Below are 17,362 nucleotides of genomic sequence, written 5' to 3'. Positions count from 1 at the left end.
GGGTCCATTTGAACTCCTAACTGATGCTTTACCAACCGATGGTTTTTCAGTCGTTTCGGAAATGTTCACTTTGGAGGCCTGAAATTTCCCAGGCTTGGCCTCTGCCTGTAGATGAATTTGTCTGGAAAGTTTGAGCCAAAACCATTCAGGCAGTATAGAGAACGAGGCAAGGGGAAAACAAAATGGGAAAGGAACATCTTGTGAATTTTGTTTGCTTGCCTCTGCAGAAGCAGCAGCTGGGGGGAGAAAGTTAAAGTCACTCCGTATTATTTGAGAAGATGATACGGAGTCAAACAAAGACTGCGCCTCAACACACAGGCACCCGGACAGCATTAGGTGTGTGCGGGCATTTCCAGACTTCAGAGTTCTTAAATGAGCATATTTGATGTTCTGTTAGGGTTTGATTACACTTGTATTTTTAGACATGTTTTAACACCTGTTAACTAATGCAACTGTAAGACAGGACACAAACGTTCGTCTCCTGCAACGCACATTTGTGTAGTGTTGACACTAGAATCTACAGTCTTATTAACGCACATTAAAACTTTACTACAAATTAAAAAACCCAGTTTCTCATTTACACTGAGGCCAACTTGGACGCTGATCTGGCAATGCAAAAGGACTTTGAAGTGGGAGTAAAGAACATTTACACCAAATCTAAAACCTTTTTATACAGCCAGAGTGGTGTAAAGGGCATTGTATACAGGGGCGGCTCCAGACCCCAGCATGCCAAGCACGTGCCTGGGGCGACAAGCCGCGGGGGGCACTCTGCTGGTTGCTGGGAGGGCGGCAGGCATGCTGCCTTCGGCAGCTTGCCTGCGGAGGGTCCGCTGGTCCCGCGGCTTCGGTGGAGCAGCAGGACCAGCGGACCCTCCCCAGGCACGCCTGCGGGAGGTCCACTGGGGCTGCAGGACTGGCAACTGGCAGAGCGCCCTCTGCGGCATGCCGCTGTGCTTGGGGCAGCGAAATGTCTAGAGCTGCCCCTGGTTGTATAGTGAGAATCAGCCCTGTGCAGAGAGCCGGCATAAGGACACATGGGCTGGCTCTGTGCAGAGCAATGGATTTCACTTTGAATGAGATGATATTTTGGATTACCAAAGTTGCAAGATATTTTAAAATCTCATTTGGTTTTCACCACCTACATTATTTCTTTGCTTTTCACTTGGCTTGGAGTTATTAGTTTCACCTCCTGTTTATAAGCAATTTCCTTTCATACACGGGACACCCAGACAAGGCAGCACTGTACTAGTGCTAGATTCCCACTAGGAACGTGTTTAAATTATGTGTGTGTGTGTTTGTGTGTAAAGCTTCTATTAATTTTTGTTTAAATTCGCAAAAACATGTGAGTGATATTAATCACTGTGAAAGCCCCTGGCTGCTCCGACCCTAAATTTTGGCCTATATTACCCAGCAGCATCCCTTTAATTGAAAAGGTGACTGCTACTCAGGGCACCAGTTTGGTTAGCATGTGCATAGCTATTCTTGGAGATGTGAGGAAGATAAATGCACAGAAGGGGAGTAAAAGATATTGGAAATTACCCTATGTCAGCTGGGGCCTTTTCCCAGGGGGAATCCTATTGTTTTCATTTCTTCTTTATAGGCCTGGCTCACAACCCACTGAAAGCAACCATTGACTTCAATGGGCTTTAGATGAGGCTCTGTCTGAGGGTAGCAGCAAGCCCAGCATATCAGGACCACCAGGATCTCAGCCACTACTGTCATGGGGCAATGATTTGGAGATTAATCCCAAGGGATGCCAAGTCTTTTAGCTCCAATCATGAGCTGTGTGGAAGTTTGGGCTCCAGACAGACACACATGCACACACTTATGGGTGGGGAGGGATAAATAGTTCTAATTTCTGTCCCTTTCCTAAATGTCATTGACCCTGAGCCTCCGATAAGACTCGAATAAGCCAGGAACGACGAGTCTTGGCATATCACGGTAGGAACTCTATCATCTCTAGACTATGTGTATTTCTGGAGGACAGACATCCCTCTCTAGCTATGCAGTGCATGTGTGCAAAAAAAAAAAAAATGATACACGCAGAGCTCCCATGAGAGCTTGCCAGCTCCCCGATTGTTTGTCTGAGTAACTGCATCCAAGAAACCTGCTTCTTAAAGACTCCAAACCGAGTTCCTTGGCTCGCCATGGTAGGTTAGATAAAATTGTGCTGACTGTGTTCTCCAAGCCCCCGCTGACAAGCCTGCTGCTTATTGTTAGGGGAGGGCAGACGCCTCGCAGGCTGCTCTAAACCTTCCCTACTGCAGGCTGGGCTCTTCTCTCTCTCTCACTGCTATCCATAATCTCGACAGCCTGCTCTTCCCCTGTATTGATTAGCCACCTTGGACAGGAGTCCTGATCTGTAAGCACCGCGCTGCAGAGAGAGAGAGAGAAAGCTGCCTCCTGGGGGTTATGGATACAGCTGTGAGATATACAGCTGTGTCAATAGAGGCAGCGCAGGCCAGGAGGCGACTCAGGATTTATCGCAACACACTTTCCACTTGGGAAATCTCTTCCAGAGGGGAAGCGAGAGCTCCACTGCTAGCCTAGAAACCAACACCTCAGCAAGGAGAGATTTATTGGTATCGACCCTAAAATATCATCGGTCTCTTTAGGTGGAAACAGCACTGGGCACAAGGGTGGGTTGGACTTCCAATGTTTCTGTGAGTATGAAAGTTTTTATCAGCATGAGAGACATTGCCAACACCTCTCACGGGGAATAGGAGGCGACCCAAAAGAGGGGATTGTTTCCTGCCGCAGGGCTGGGAAAGTATCTGGGGGGTGATGTCTCAATAGGTCAGACACCTTAATAAATGGTCTTGCCACCCACACCTACCCGGAAATCAACGAAAAGCAGGAGTCTTATTTAGGTACCTAAACATGGTGCCTCATTTAGGCACCCAAGTTTGAAGATTTTTACCATCGTGCTTCATTCTCATGTCACTTCTTTTGGGTGATAATCTCAAAGCACTTTATAAACATGAACGAATTAGCCTCACTGCCCACTGGGAGGCGGGTAAATACCATAAGGCCCATTTCAAAGGGGGCTAAACTGAAGCACAGAGAGGTTAGATTAATTTATCCAAGATCACACAGCAAAATAATAGCGGAACCAAGAACTGACCCAGGAGCTCTAAATCCAAGAGCATCTGCTCTAATAGATCATATGCCTGAAGACGCCTCAGAGCTGGATTTCTCTGGGGAAGTCTAGGGACAGATTTTCAGGTTTGCAGCTCCCAGGGTGACATAGAGGTCCAGTTTTTCCGAAGAGCTCAGCACCCAATGTGCACCCAATATGCTGAGCTCTGTTGAAAATCCGGTCCCAAATTTGAGTGTAGAACTCTTTTGAAAATTTGGCCAAAGGCCCTGCTCCAAACCCTAGGAAGTCAATTGCAAGATTCCCCTAGATTTCAGTGGACTTTGGATGAGGACTAGAATGAAGGAATAATTTCCCAGTGAAAGTAAAGATCAAAAGAAAACGAAAACTGACCCAATAAAACTCAGATCTGTTAAACTGAATCCTTTCTGATTTACAAATCTGACATACATCTTTTTATGAAATGTGTATTTATCCAACTTTTGCTTAATCACAAAATGCCAGAGAGCATCAATATCCCTTTCACGCACAATGGTTCAAAAAAAGTTGAGTTATGAGTAAGGGGATACACCAGTTATGGAACCACTGAGTTACTCTTCACAAGGCAAAGTTTATTCATTCACTCTGATACCTAGTTCCGAGATGTAAAATTAAGGGGCTGATTCTGCTCTTCCCTCTCTCACTGATCTATCACTCCCTGGGATGGAGATAGAAAACAAGTGCATCTGCCTCTCAACAGATTCATCACCGTATATTTCCTTGGTAGCCAAGGCCTTTTCACCAGATGCCTATTAAGGATCTGACCCAATAAGTGTGGAAGTCAGTTGCAAAACTCCCATTAACTTCAGTGATAGCAAGCCATAAAACAATCAGTCCTGTTAATAGAACTATTTTGGTGCAACTTGCAGCAGGATAGTGAAGACACCAATGAGGGAGAGGAACGTTTAGGGTGTTTAAAAAAAAAAAAGGTGGAACTAGGAATAAAGGGATGAGATTAAGGAAGAGAACGTTTAGGATGAATATCAGCAAGAACCTCTTGCCAGGAAACATTGCAAAACTGCATGATCCCGACGTGCTGCAGTTAGTACTGTTGTCATTAAAAAAAAAAAGTGAGAAATTAAATACAAAAAGTTTCATTACGGTAAAGTTAAGGCTGCAGATTTATAGCAAACAAATCTCAGTGCTGCCAACATTCAGCACTTGTGATTTTGTCACAAGCCTCATGATAGTCCATGTTTTCTTTAAGCACCAGTCCCTGCTATTGCTGGAGAAGCTCAGCTTTCATTTAAAAGTAAAGTAAGTTTCTAGTCCTCTTGGTTATGGAGAAAAGCTTGAAAATTAGAATGGTAAGGACTCAAAAAGCATAAGGCAAATTCACGGGGAGGGGGGCATGGCTGGAAGATCAGCTCTTGCTATCCAGGATCCAGTAAGAGATCATAGGACTATGCAGTAGAGTGGTGGCAAAGAGCAGCCAGACAGACGTCTTCTACAGATGTCCCAAAATCTAGGAGATACCTGGGTTAAGGGCATGGGACTCCTGGCTTCTTTTGCAGGGGGCTTTTGGAATTTAGCAAACTATGTACTTAATGGAAGAATGAATAGGAAACTAAGCAACTTTTCAACTCACTGGCTTTCCTTTCCTCTGCCTGAGCTATTTCCATGGAGGTGAGAATAGACTCTATCCTGATAAAGGAAGGGATTTTTTAAATAGTATTGTTCCTCTGTATTCAGTGCTGACAATTGCTAGGTGCTGTGCAAGACATTAGAGTAAAGGAAGACTCAAGAAACCTGATTTCTCCCCCCAAATGTCAAAATTAGGATTACAGAAAGAAAAAAATGTGACTTTAAAAAATACTTCCACATGGCCACTGTAGTTCAGCAGTGTATTGATGACTATGGACCGCTTGCCAATTAAGAGGCCAGTGGCCCAAGTTTTTAATGCTGCCAGCCTGCTTGCAAATCTGTAGCCTCCTGCGGGCCACCAAGCACCCACTGCCATGGCCGTGGGCACCTGCCAGTACAGAAGTCCTGTTTGAAAAGTGACTTGGATCCTGAATAAAGCAACACAATGGAACCCGCAGCGAAGATGCAATTGACAATGCACCTCAACTCACTAGAGTCAGGAGTGAATTTTAATGGTTTTTTTTTAGCTCCTTGGAGAAATGAGCAAATTCCACATAAAATCAGGGAGAGAAGGGAAGAGAGAAAAATAACTCATTTTAGTTCTACAAATTAAAACTTAGGAGCCAAAATCTCATGATTTTGTCAATAGGGTTTTGGCTCGTAAGTGCCTAAATCCCTTCTGAAAATGAGACTTGGGCTCTTGCTGGTCAGGCATTGCAATGCTGAGCAAACACAGCAAAGCCTACGTACCTTTAAAAATCCGGGCCCATGCTTATGGACTTCGGCACATGCTTCAGAGCTCTGCTAAATTCTGGTTTAGAAGCAGAATCTAGCCTGGGAAGAAGGTGGAGATATGCCAATGAAGGTCTCCCTCTCTGTTTTAAAGGGACAGGGATGTTTTCTGAATGGCAGGCCCCCCTGCTCATCTGGAAGGGTGCAGGCACCGAGGGGGAAGCAGGCACAGTCTCAAGGCTCAGAGAGAATGACACTACGAACAGTTTATTGTCTATATTTGTAACACGCTGGTACCAAGCCTGCTTCCTACGCTGCAGGATCTCCATCCTTTTTCCCTGCTCCCTCACCTCTCTTTCTCTCTCTTTCTTCCCTTCGTTCTCCCCCCATTACCCTTCCTTAGCTTGCCCTTTCCCTATCCTTCTTTCTTTCTCATCTCAAACCGACTCTCTCTCTTTTCTCACCCTCCCTCCTTTCCCTGCTGCCAAGTCCACAGGTTTCCTGCTGTGACCTTGAGTTGATTGCTGGAGTTGGTGGTGGGTTTGTTAAAGGAGCCGCAAGGGCAGCTGTCACTGGGGCGATTTGTGTTCTCCCGCTGCCAGCCACAGCAAGGGGCCGAACTCCATTGGGCCAGGGCCCTTTGTGGGTGGGGTGGGGGCGCACAACTCTGGCAGCAAATGGGGGAGGACATGGGCAGCTGGCTCAAAGTTCTGCAAGCCAATGGGAGCGCTCGCTCGCTCCAAGCATGGCCATTGGTTGCCAGAGTTATGGACTGGTCATTCCCATCTGTGGCCGCTATGTTTCAGCCGCAGTAGCACAGTAGATGGAGGCTGTTTCTTGCCTCTGTATCTGGCACCTCCGCCTCTCTCCCTTGACTGGGCTTTAGTCCCCATTTAAGTCCTTCAAATTTTAAAGCCTTTGACCTAGCAGGCCGGGATGGGGATCTGCTCTCTAATAGGCTAGTGATCAGGTTCAAGTAGCACAAATTGCTCAGCCTGAGCAATGGCAGCTGCATCAATGGGAGCTCTGCACAGAGATTACAGGGAGAGCAGGGCCCTTTGCTTCAAAGGAAGATTCCACTTCCAAGCCCTGTCGGCAAACCATAGACTTGCAGGCACTGGCAACTTCCGGAGAGTTTTGAATTTCAGCCATACCTAGAGGGGAGAAGTCTCCCTTCCCCTCACCGTGCAAACCCCTCCGCCCCTAGCACGTCCAACTCATCACAAACACACTCACACACCAGCTAGTGTGTTCACACAAATATCCACACACTCAAACTAACAGTGCGTTCACTCACTCTCACACACACACACACAAAGGCACAGAGTTTAGTACACACAGTTACACACACGCTAACCTACCTTCACACTCCTACAAACACCACCATACCAAAACAGCAAAGAGGTGTGCTGGGGATTCAGGTAGCTGGCTCTCTGCCCTCTCTGCCAGTCATGAACCAATGACCCAGCCTGGTGCTAGGGGGCACTGTGCTGCAGGAGGTGCCACTTTTCAGAGACTCAAAAAACCTGTGGTCTCTAGATCTCAACACGCTTTTCACAAGTATAGTATAATTAGTCTTGATGCCCCGGCCAAATGCCAATTTGGGCAATTACGAACTGCCAGCCTCAATCTCCCCAGCAGTTTCAACTGGAGGCAGTACCTTCTGTCTTCAGTTCATGTATAGTTTGGCTGTATACTCTTAAACACTTGTTGCGTCCCAACCAAGAAGTGGCTGCATTTCAGTGGGGGACAAAGTTTATAAACGGTTTTGTAATGAAGAGAGATTTGGGATGTAATTAATTGTGATTATAACATACAAACACATGCTCTGGACTAAAACATGAAAGCTCATATTTCCATTCCCTCAGCAATTAGCTACTGCAGAAATTAAGCCAGCAATGCACAGGTATTGGCCCCATGTAGCTGGGTGTGTCAAACCTGAAGCCGTTAGCCTAGGGCAAGAAATTGTACTAGAGGGTAATTGTGTAAATGCTGGATTGTGAACTTTCTACTCATGCTGGTGAGCAGTTACTCATGAAAGCAGTTCTTTTGACTCCAATAGAACCACTAGTGGGTAGAATTGCTTACCAGTGTAAACGGTTCAAAATCTGCCCTCAGACACTGACGTTCATGGTTAATAAACTCAGCAAACATTAAATAACTTCAGGTTTGTGATTCCTAACCCAGACTCTTTCCGAGTTCTCGCTAGAGCTGGACAGACCATTTGCAGTGCAAAAATTGTGAAATTTGGGACCCTTTTCTGCTGCCAAATTGTGTGCAAACACATCATGACTCCTGTGAATTCATGGGCTACTACTTCTTCAATGGATGTTTTGTGCAAACACGAAATCCCATGAGCGTACCATATACCCCAAACCTGAAGCTGATTTTGAGTTGTATCAAGCCAAAGAAGTCAAATCAAGTAATACCATAGTGAGGGACTTTCTTTACATTCACCTTAGAGTTATTTCCATGATGAGTCAAGTATCAAATTATGCCTGTGAAATTGGCTTAGTCTTGGTGAATATAAAGCCCAAGTGAAAATTAGGCCTATCATGGAGAATCGAACATTTAAAAGTCATCTAAAGTGACTACAAACACTTTACAGCCCAATCAGGAAAAAAGACCCGTGTACTGATGAGACCTCTGATTGTTCAGAACTGCCTCCTACGAAGAGAACTGCGTGCTACCGTGAGTTCTGCAGTCATGGAGCAGTTATTAACGAACTGTTGTCACCGGCATTTTAAGAGGTAATTTGGATAAACCGAATGGCATGAGATTCCAACCTTGTTTGATGGTCCAGGACATGTAGAGGACCACAGTTATTAAGTGCCTTATAGGTGAGTAGAAACACTTAGAAATTTTGCAGGAGTCCATAGTTAGGGTGGAGCTGAATTAACATGGAAACTCATGGGGAACCAGTGAAAGGGGATCAGTTTACAACATGGGCTGCAGCATTCTTCAGTGACAGTAATACCAGTAGCCAAGCCTAGGGGAAATGGTAGCTTCCAAGCCTTTCTTCTCATTAAGCAACAGTCTCAGCCTGTATGTTCTGGAGATGGAAGATGTTCTAGTTACATTGACAATGCCCAAACTATAGGCCTGATCCAAAGCCCGTTGACTTCAGTGAGCTAACTACTCGTGCTAAACTATCAGTTCGCCCTCGTATTTAGCTGTGACACTTTTAGTATCTTTCCCACACCTGAAGAAGAGCTCTGTGTAAGCTCGAAAGCCTGTCTCTGTCACCAACCGAAGTTGGTCCAGTAAAAGATAGTACCTCACTCACCTTGTCTTTAACATCCTGGGACCACCACAGCTACAATACTGCATACTGCAGAACTCTTGTCTTCTTACATGTCTGTAAATGCCATGTGCATCAAAGGTGCTAGATGAACAATAAACACTACTGTACAGCACACAGGCTCAGGAAAATAGTATCAACAGGAATTATCAAGCTGGTTGAAGAAGCACATGAGCAATTAGCAAGATGTCTGTATGAGTGGGATTTAAGCAATGACCTTGTTTACCTTGGGATTCCAGCCACCAGTGTAGCTGCACCACTTTAAAACTGGAGTAAACTGCACCAGTGCAAGCTGTGTGTAAACTGCGTCGGCACCAAAGACCAGATTTTCAAAAGGGTTCAGGGTCTGATTTTCAGCAGCTTGTTGGCACCCACAGTTGGAGCCAGACTTTCAAAAGTGCTCAGCCCCCAGTGTGTCTGGAAATCTGGCTTTGGTGATGGGTGCTGAGCATTTTGGGAAATCTGGCTCTAAGGGTTAGCACTGCTCAAGACAAAATCTAACTAAATCATGTGATTATAAGGATGTGGAGTAAGCAGCTGGAGGAGAAATCACAGCCCAGGGGGTGTAGATCTGGGGGATGAACGGCCAGAAGAGCAAGCTAAAGGATCCTACCACTAAGCCCTAATGCAGGGCAATGCGCAAAGCTGAAAGCTTGGTTAAACGGACCCATGAGAGCTGTTGCTGATCGATGTTGTAAACAAAACTGAAGCCATCGTGACAGCCCAAGAGCACAGTGCAAATGGATCACACAGTCAGCGGTGCTGAGTGCTGCCAAAACAGCTAAAAACCCAAAGCAACACAGAATCCGAATCAAAAGGATCCAGTCAACAAGTCTATAAATAGGATAAATGGACACAAATCAGACATTAGGAATGGCAATATACAAAAACCTGTAGGAGAGCACTTCAACCTCCCTGGCCACACTATAGCAGACCTTAAGGTGGCCATCCTGCAGCAAAAAAACTTCAGGACCAGACTTCAAAGAGAAACTGCTGAGCTTCAGTTCATCTGCAAATTTGACACCATCAGCTCAGGATTGAACAAAGACTGTGAATGGCTTGCCAATTACAGAACCAGTTTCTCCTCTCTTGGTTTTCACACCTCAACTGCTAGAACAGGGCCTCATCCTCCCTGATTGAACTGACCTCGTTATCTCTAGCTTGCTTGCTAGCACACATATATATACCTGCCTCTGGATATTTCCATTACATGCATCTGAGGAAGTGGGTATTCACCCACGAAAGCTCATGCTCCAAAACGTCTGTTAGTCTATAAGGTGCCACAGGATTCTTTGCTGCTTTTACAAGTCTATAAATGTTATCAAATCCACAGCTCCTCAGGAACTTCCTGGGGCTTGTTTCATAGCACCAGCTGGAAGGGAATTCAGACCCTCCTGCCCCTATCGCATGAGATGAAGGCAAGTTGCCGTTAGCTCTTATCAGTCTAGGTTTTATGACATACAGTGGAGCATTCTGGGAAGGAGGGAGATATTGTTGCTAGAAGTAGGACAAATTTGCAAAATCTGGCTCCAGATTTCAAGCACATCACAGTTTGCCAGAGTTCGGATCCAAGGTTTTGGTTCAGTCCATTAAGGTGACTGGTACTGAAATTCAAATCCAGGCTTGGGGTGGGAGGCTCAGATCCAGAGTTTTGGTTCAGACCCATCTCTAATTATTATATCCACATAGTAATGGGGAAACTGAGGCAGAGTGGGGCCAAGGACCCCGAGGTATTCAATGGCACAGCCAGCAGAGAAACCCAGGAGGGCTGACTCCCTATTAACAGACCACAAATGCAAAATAAGAAGTGTACCTAAAGGAAGAACCCCCAGGCCCCCCAAAAGTAGGGTGGACTCCACACTGCTGGATGGCGGCTTGGGAGCTCTTATTCCATCTCCTGACCTGAGGTTTGGGACTCGCTGACCCTACGCTCAGGAGAGAAGAACTTTCCGAAAAAAGCAAACATGGGAGGAGGGGGGCGAAGGAGGAGAGGAAAGAAAAGGAGAAAAATGAGTTTTCCTGCTGCCCCAGTGGCGCTGTCGATTGATCGGGTGCAGGTTACGGTGGAGCGGTGGTGAGAGCTTCATTCCCAACTGCTAGCTTACAATTATTGGAAAAAAACCTGGGCTGCTGCTGCAGTGAAATTAGTTATTGATCTCTTGTCTGGGTGACGAGGCTCTGCTCTCCTCTCTCTGCCACTGCAGAGCCTCCCAGCTGCTCTGGCGCTCTATGCTAAGAAGCCCAGATCCCACCAGCCTCCCTCTCCCTGCCTCCCCTCTGATGTTGTGGGGGCCAGGGGTGGGGCAGGATCCATGGGGCACTGTAATTCAGCTGGAGATTTCCAGTGGTATGAGATGCCTGGAGGGAACGGAGTTCAGCACACAAGGCTGGGGAGCCCCTGATAACCACCCCCCTCGCACACCAGGAGCCCACCCCGGCTCTAAATGGAAGGGCGTCTCCTAGGGAAGTCATGACCCCTCTCTGCATGAGTCCAGGAGAGGGGAAGAAGGGGGCAGGTAAGAGGAACAGGAGCCAGTCAGAGAATCCTGCTGTGTAAGAGCAAGCCCGGGGCCTGAGGGCTGCACTGGAAGAGACTTGTGCCATATGCCAGGCTGGAGCAGCCGCCCCCCAGCACCCTATTCCGAATTGCTCACCCCAGCAGATCACCACCAAAGCAATGCTCGAGGGCCTGATCCTGTGCCCTCAAGTCCTGCTGACATCAGCGGGGGGGGGGGGGGGAGGATGCTCAGCATGTCTCAGGATCGGAGCCCATATGGCGCTTGCTCCCAAGATACTACAGTGCTTTTGTCCCCACCCCCAAGTTGTGTCTAATGCCCCCTTCTCCGCTCTTCCCCTCCCTCCTGCCCACAGGCTGGCATGTGGTAATGGCTACTCCTAGGCTGGCTGGCACGGCACGGCCCAGCTGCTTAATGTCTGCCAGCTGGCTACTCACATGGCATCTCTCACTTGCTCTACCTGCTTGCCAGGCTACCTCCAGAACTGGCCAGAGCCCTGTGTGCCAGCTGGTGAATATGGCCTGACCATGCTGCAGTACTGCATGCACAAGCAAATTGTGTGTGTGTGTGTGTGTGTGTGTGTGTGTGTGTGTGTGTGTGTGTGTGTGTACACAAATCCCCCCTTTGCTCATGTGTGTATGTTCCCTAGGGATCCTTCATCTCCACAGCCCACTACCGTTTGGTCTCCAAACTGCCGTGGGAGTGGGAACACAGTAGGGTCTTTCCTGAGGCTCTTTTAACCTCTGGATAAATGGTCAGGCTCTGCTTGGGGATCCAGGGTATGTGCACAGATAACAGCAGGAAATCAGGCAATCTAAGGGCCTTTTGTTGTCCTAAAAAAGGCTCTTTACATCACAGGGTGGGCTGCTGCAGGGGGAATCTGTAGGAAGGGAGCTTTGTTCCTCACTGCCTGAAATGTAAACACTCTCCCTCAAGCCCACCAGGGTCAGGCTGGCTGGGGGGTCCCCTCCCCACTGTCAGTTTTCTCTCAGCAGCAACAGCCTGTGGGAAGGAGATTTTAACATTGGATTTTATAGTCCGGGGGGCTAGCCCGGCTGAGGTCAAAGGAGACAATTACGAAAGACAGGATGACAGGTAGAGCTGGGCAGGGAATGGTTTTCCTATCCTGGGAAAATTTTCAAGATTCCAACAAATTTTTCCCAGCCTGAAATAGGACAAAAAGTCAAAAACTTTGAAGATCAAACATGCAAAGAAATATTTTTTTAAGTTTGGGTCATTTGCAATGCTTTGATTTCATAACTTCAAAATTTTTTGTTTCAATGTCGATCTTTTATTAAATTTTTTTAACCAAAGGTTAACTTCGATTTCAAAGTGAAAAGTTGTTTCAAACCAAAAAACCAAACGTTTTCATTTAGAAAATGTCGACATGGGACATTTCAACAATTTTGAAACTTTTTTTTTTAAACAATTTGTTGAAATGGGAATTTGTGTCCAAACTGACCATTCCCTTGAAAAGTTTCAGTTTTGACAAACTGGCATTTTCGGATGGAAAACTGTTTTGTCAATAAATTCCTAACCAGTTCTAGTCACATGGGGAAGGGCTCCTTGCCTATAAGAAATATGGAACCTTTTCCCTCACCTCATGAGGGCCCTTCCTTTCACACACTCAGTTGGGGAGATTTCAATCTCCCCAGAGCCTGCTGGGAACAGGGCATCACCATTTCCCCCTCCAGGGGATAAAATGGAGGAATAGCTTCTCCCTTCACCATAGAGAAGGGAAAACTCTGTGGAGAAGCACAGAGGAATGGATGAAAGAACCGATTGGGGGAATGTTACAAGGAGGGGAATTTGCATATTGCTATCCATCTGTCCCCAGGGTGAAATGGCCAAGAGCCTTGGTAACTGAACCATTTGGACACAGTCAAGGTCTTGTGCTAAACTGCAATGGATTGAAACTCTCTGCCTTGGCATGGAGACAGGAAACATGTGGGTGAAAACATACTCCCCTTTGGTGGTCATAAAAACCAACAGGGTACTTACTGGGGTTTAGAGCCTCTTTTATGGTACAGCACTTGGGAGGTAGAATTCCCAGCTCAAACATTCATGGAGTTCAAGCCCAGAAGGGACCACGGTGAACATCTAGTCTGAGCTCCTGCATCGCACAGGCCGCAGAACTTCCCCGAAATAATTCCTAGAGCAGATATTTTAGAAAAACATTTAATCTTGATTTAAAAACTGCCACTGATGGAGAACCCACCATGACCCTCGGTAAATTGCTCCAATGGTTAATTACTCTCCCCATTAAAAATGTACACTTTATTTCCAGTCTGAATGGGTTTCAGCTTCCAGCCATTGGATCACATTAGACCTTTCTCCGACAGATGGAAGAGCCCATTATTAAATATTTGTTCCCCATGTAGGATATTTACAGACTGTCATCATGTCACCTGTTAACCTTCTCTTTGTTATGCTAAATAGATTGAACTTTTTGAGTCTGTCACTATAGGGCTTGTTTCCTAATCCTTTAATCATTCTCGTGGCTCTTCTCTGAACCCTCTCCCATTTATCAACATCTTCCTGGAACTGTGCACACCAGAAATGGGCAGAGTATCCCAGCAGAAGTTGCACCAGCGTCAACCAGAGAGGGAAAATAACCATTCTACTCCTTTTCCAGATTCCCCTATTTATGCATCCCAGGATCACATTAGCTCCTATGGACACAGTGTCACATGATTTGCTGATTGTCTACCATGATGTCCAAACATTGGCACCGACTCCATGGGTGCAGGGAAAAAATGGTGGGTGCTGAGCACCCACCGTCAGCCCCCCCACATTCCCCAGTGCCTCCTGTCCCACCCGTCGGCAGGCCCCACGGATCAGCGCCTCCTCCTCCTTCCTCTCACCTCCCACCCACTGCAATCAGCTGTTCCGTGACATGCTGGAGGCTCTGGGAGAGAGGTGGAGGAGCGAGGACACTGCATGCTCGGGGGAAGGGGTGGAACTGGGAGGGAAGAGGCAGGGTAGGGTGGAGAGGGGACAGGAAGAGACAGGGCAGGGTGGGATCTTGGGGGAAAGGGTGGAGTTGGGGCAGGGCCGGGGCAGAGCCAGGGCTCGAGCCCCCTTCCTCCCCCCCGGCACTTTGGAAATTCGGTGCCTGTGCCCCCAAATCTTTTTCAGAGTCACTGCTTCCCAGGATAGAATCCCCATTTGGTAAGTGTGGCCTGCATTCTTTGTTCCCAGATGTACACATTTACCTGTAGCTATATTAATACTCACATTGTTTGCTTGCGCATGGTTTACCAAAGTGATCCAGATCACTCTGTCCTCTTCATTATTTACCACTCTCCCAGGTTTTGTGTCATCTGCAGGAAGACAGACATGCATCAGCTCTACTTGGGCTAGCATGCTAAAAATAGCAGAATGGCCGTGGTGGCATGAGCAGTGGCTCAGACTAGCTGCCCAAGGTCAATCCTGCTGGACCCCGTGAGGATGTATTCAGGTGGCTAGTCTACGTTGCTGCAGCCCTGCTGCTATTTTTAGCACACTAGCTTGAGCAGAGCTAGCACGTGCTGGGAATTACACTTCCAGCTCAGCCAGAGATACCCTAAGGGTATGTCTACATCTAAAATTTTGCAGCGCTGGTTGTTACAGCTGTATTAGTACAGCTGTATAGGGCCAGCGCTGCAGAGTGGCCACACTTACAGCAACCAGCGCTGCAAGTGGTGTTAGATGTGGCCATACTGCAGCGCTGTTGGGCGGCTTCAAGAGGGGTTCGGGGAACGCGAGAGCAAACCGGGGAAGGAGACCAGCTTTGCCGCGGTTTGCTCTCGCGTTCCCCAAACCCCCCTGCAAACCGCAGGGAAGGAGACCTGCTTGCACGGAGGTTCGGGGAACGCGAGAGCAAACCGGGGAAGGAGACCAGCTTTGCCGCAGTTTGCTCTCGCGTTCCCCGACCCCCCCTGCAAACCGCAGGGAAGGAGACCTGCTTGTTCGGGGAACGCGAGAGCAAACCGGGGAAGGAGACCAGCTTCGCCGCGGTTTGCTCTCGCGTTCCCCGAACCACCCTGCAAACCGCAGGGAAGGAGACCTGCTTGCACGGAGGTTCGGGGAATGCGAGAGCAAACCGGGGAAGGAGACCAGCTTTGCCGCGGTTTGCTCTCGCGTTCCCCGAACCACCCTGCAAACCGCAGGGAAGGAGACCTGCTTGCTCGGGGTTCGGGGAACGCGAGAGCAAACCGGGGAAGGAGACCAGCTTGATTACCAGAGGCTTCCTCAGGTATGCTGGGATACCTGCTTATTCCACGGAGGTCAAGAAAAGCGCTGGTAAGTGTCTACACTTGATTACCAGTGCTGGATCACCAGCGCTGGATCCTCTACACCCGAGACAAAACGGGAGTACGGCCAGCGCTGCAAACAGGGAGTTGCAGCGCTGGTGATGCCCTGCAGATGTGTACACCTCCTAAGTTGCAGCGCTGTAACCCCCTCACCAGCGCTGCAACTTTGTGATGTAGAGAAGCCCTAAGTGTCCGCTAGAAATTGCTCCCCAGCTCAGGCTTCCCCTGCAGTGCTCCAGGAGCTCCCGCTGGTTTTCTTCTCACTTTGATCGAATGTTACAAGTATCTGCCCACAATAAAATTCTGGGAATTTGACCCAAATTCCAGCTCAATGGCCCTGGAAGGAGTCGTGTCAGGGACGGCTGAGAAACAGGGCCTGGGAATGAATGCTGAGAGCCGGAGGCCCCAGAGTGGCCTTGATACATAATGGAAGGCCTGTGGGACGCTGCAGAGTGGAGGGGCTGGAACCAGAATCCCAGCTCTGTAAAACCCAACGCCTTCCTACATTCAGATCCAGGTTCGAACTTCACAGCCAGGGCCTCTCTGTATGTTGGGCCTGACCCCAAGCCTCAAATCCATCACCCTGGTACTTCTTGGTATGGGCCTACCTCACTTGCTGGGGAGTTTCCACCCTCCTCCTCCGTCTACTATCTGTTCTCATCCCTTGGCCATGTGTCCCCACAGCAGAGCAGGGCATGGAGAGGAAGAATTGGGCGCAGAGTGATCCTAGCCTGGGAGAGAATCCTGGAGAACGCGCGTGGTGAATACGTAGAGAGATCTCCATGCAGGCAAGGGATCGCTTGGGGCTGTGTCCCCAGCAGATGGGCAGTTCACAAGCTGATCCAGTCTCCCACAGCCACTTTCACCTCGAGCAGTGAGACCAGAGGCAGAGCCACGCCGGCCCGGTTTCCCTCTGGCACATGGGGTGTCCCAATGGGCAAGGCGGGCCTTGGAGTGGAGGCATAGAGACCCCCGGCCCACCCCCAACTTGGCAGCTCTAGGGGTGAATTCCTCAGGGCTGCAGCAGTGGCTGGAGGGGGGTGGACAGGATCGGTAACAGCCACCTGATCAGTCCTGGAGCCAAGCGAAGGCTGTTCACTGACAACCGCCTGGCCGTCCCCTTGTCCTGACCCAACAAAAGGCCAGTAGAACAATGGGCTGCTGGGTAGGAGGGGGAGACATCTCAGGGGAACAGGCTGGGGTGAGTATTTGTTTAGCCTGTGGAAGGGAGGAGGAGGAGAGGAAACCAACTTTCAAAGTATTTCACCCTTTGTTAACCCTTCCCAGCCCCCTCCTCCCCCCATGCATTCCACACACACAGACTCACAGGGGGGTCCTGGCCAGGGAGGAATCAAGAGCAGCTCGTGTTACAGAGCTGCCTTCCAAGAAGCTCAGAGAAGCCTGATCCTTCCAAGCTAAGTTCACCCTGGTGGGACACTGAATTCCCCACTGCCGCCCCCCACCCCGCTGCTGGCCTCTCCCAGGGCAGAGAGATGGAAAAGCATTAGTTCTAAGAGGGAAAGAAAAGATTACTTCTGTTATCGGGGCTTATCCATAACCCGAAAGGACGGAAGGACTTCACGGTACAACTTCAGGGAGTCAGCATACTGCTGTGTATTTGCCTCTCCTGGGGAACGAGCCTTGAGAATTGTGATTTAATTTTTTTAACCTGTTTGTTGGATCCATTTCCAAACTTGAGCCTTCCATGGCGAGAGAGGCAGGCAGCACAGGTCACAGCAGCTGTGCACTGCCAGGGCTGTGTGCGGGGGGCCCAGGGTTGGGACTGCAGGTGTTCTGG

At 48.4% G+C, this 17,362-nt stretch overlaps 1 protein-coding gene across 1 annotated transcript in view; it reads right to left on the bottom strand.

Annotated features, from left to right (window-relative positions):
• NTMT1 (N-terminal Xaa-Pro-Lys N-methyltransferase 1) overlaps positions 1-14,534 on the bottom strand; it is a 59,892-nt gene extending 45,358 nt beyond the window's left edge. The window contains exons 1-2 of the mRNA XM_030535472.1: positions 14,507-14,534; positions 13,271-13,421 (exon numbers count right to left, since the gene is read on the bottom strand). The gene's annotated coding sequence lies outside the window, so the exon portion shown is untranslated. The remainder of the gene's footprint in view (positions 1-13,270; positions 13,422-14,506) is intronic.
• Positions 14,535-17,362: the final 2,828 nt, after the last annotated feature.

The sequence above is a fragment of the Gopherus evgoodei genome, chromosome 16 (genome assembly GCF_007399415.2).
Source record: "Gopherus evgoodei ecotype Sinaloan lineage chromosome 16, rGopEvg1_v1.p, whole genome shotgun sequence".
In the NCBI taxonomy this organism is placed as follows: Eukaryota; Metazoa; Chordata; order Testudines; family Testudinidae; genus Gopherus; species Gopherus evgoodei.
Note: the sequence above shows the minus strand (reverse complement) of the source record. Positions and strands in the feature narration are given on the sequence as shown.